Below are 2,308 nucleotides of genomic sequence, written 5' to 3' on the forward strand. Positions count from 1 at the left end.
TATGGTTAGACTCCTTTTGTATTTAAAATTCAGAAAGAAAGATCCAGAAATAAAACAATCAGCAGTTGTTTGCTTTAAAAATAATAGCTGCAGACTAGATCAGCCCCTAGAGCCTTTCCCCATGCCTGTTTTATGTCATAGAAACTGCCTCAGATTTGTGTGCTATATTTGTTTTTCCATGTTAATATTTCTTAAACTGCATGGAAATTCCAGCAAGAATTTTAATAATTCATCGTAAAGCAAGAACAATACTACAGTTGAAAATTAGCCTGAGAAAAAAGAATATAACCTTTTTTACATAAGAAAAATAAGAAGGGTGAGAAGAAGCCAAATTAGCTGAACAAAGAGCTTTATAATGATGTGATACGCAAATAGGAATATCATATAAATTGGAAACTAGGGTGCTCACTGAAGAGGAATGTGTGGGGACAATTGCTTTTAAGTGTAAAATCAGAAAGGTTAAGGCAAGAAACAATATGCTACCAGCAAGATATTACAAAGGGATAATGTTTCAGAGACTTATTCTCTCTACATCTCTTTTAAACTCAGGTACACAGGGGGCCACCAGAATGTCTGGAAGCAAGAGTGTTTGAGACCACGTTCCTCACTGCCACTATAGGTGCCAATGGAAGTGGATGGCTCACTTTTGAGGACTCACGTGCTGGAGAGCCAGCCTGAGTTCTGATCTGGAGCTGCTGCTTCTGCTGACTTGGGACGTCCATGGCAACAGTGTAGCGAGTGCCAGACCCTTGGCTCCTTTCCTTGGAACCGGGATCTGGTCCTAGGCAGTGCTGCTTATTCCAAATCCCATGCCTGGCTCCTGGTGAGTAAAATAAAGGAAAATAGTGAGTGAAAAGCTCATCTATTTCTAAAGACTGACCTTAACATAGAGCTTACCTCCTATCTTTCTCTCTGTGGTGCTTAGGGCCAGAGTGGGACTGCGTTACAGGTGAGTCTCCTGTTTGGAACTTCAGCCTCTGCTCCAGCTTTTGCACTTTCTCCCATGATAGACATTTGCTAGTTTACCTTTAGGAGCCCTGGCTCCTCTCTCCCTTCTCTCTCTTTTTTTTAAAAAAAATATGTTTGAAGAAAAAGATCTGATAAATTCACTAATTCTCAGGTAAATTGTCAATAAGGTTTAAATTATGACCATACTCTTTCTGATGTGCTGGCAATTGGCTTGAAAACAAAGCAGGCAGGGGTTGTCTAACTTTAAAAATTTTTCAGCTGTTTATATAGCGATTCTAAAACTATTCACCTCTAACCACTGTTTTTATTAAGACTGCCCCACTTATAAGCTATACATTTTTTAAAGATGTTTCTTATCAAAACAAATTTATTAAGTTGTTTCCCACTAGTGATCTTCTGGGTTGATATAATTTTAATGAAAAACAGAAACTTGTCTATGGCCATGCCACCCTGAACATGCCCAATCCCGTCTGGTCTCGGAAGCTAAGCAGAGTCGAGCCTGGTTATTACTTGGATGGGAGACCACCTAGGAAGACCAAATGCCATAGGCATGAAAAAGAAAAAAATAAGGGATTATAAGCTGACAAATTTCTTGCAATGTGTGAGGTCAACCAAGGGTTGCCTCACCTAAAAACAAAACAAAACAAAACAAAACAAAACAAAACAAAACAAAACAAAACACCCTCGAAACTTAACTTAGGATATGTAGCTTTATGTTGACCTGGTTTGTTTGTAAAGACCAATATGTTTGGATGAGAGGAAGTGCCACATATGCCCATGGAGGATTTATAGTTTATCAATCACCAAATCTGTAAGCTCCGCTTCCAAAATATATTCTCATTTTACCATTCTACGTCAAATCCATGGTTGAAATACTAGCAAAATAATTTTTCATCTGGAATATTATTGAAATCTCCTAATCATTCTCCCTGCCTCCACATTTGTCCTCCCCACACTCCACTTCATTCTTTATTCAGTAGCCAGAGTAATGGGCTCAAAGGATAATTCCAGTCACATCCTCCTTGCTTAAAACCCTCAATGGCTTCCCAAACCAATTATGATGAAATCCAAAATCCTTTTCAAGACCCCAAAGGCCCTAAATGATTTGTCCCAGATTTCCTTGCTGATCTCTCCTTCTGCTATCCCTTCTTCTCATTCCTTGGATTCAGGCTACAATAGCTTTCTTTTTCTTCTTATTTATACAGGAAAAGTTTATTCCTAGCTCAGGGCTTTTGTCTCAATTGTCTGCCCTACTTGGCATCTAATAGATCTTCATGCGACCACCTCTTTCTTAGGACTTAAGGTTTCTGTTCAGTATCCCCGTCTCAGAGAGGTTTTC

At 39.0% G+C, this 2,308-nt stretch overlaps 1 pseudogene; it reads left to right on the plus strand.

Moving 5' to 3' along the window:
* Nucleotides 1-1,401: 1,401 nt before the first annotated feature.
* Nucleotides 1,402-1,520, plus strand: LOC120588601 (uncharacterized; annotated as a pseudogene).
* The last annotated feature ends 788 nt before the right edge of the window (nucleotides 1,521-2,308 follow it).

Source organism: Pteropus medius, unplaced genomic scaffold, assembly GCF_902729225.1.
Source record: "Pteropus medius unplaced genomic scaffold, Ma_sr-lr_union100, whole genome shotgun sequence".
NCBI classification, from domain to species: Eukaryota; Metazoa; Chordata; class Mammalia; order Chiroptera; family Pteropodidae; genus Pteropus; species Pteropus medius.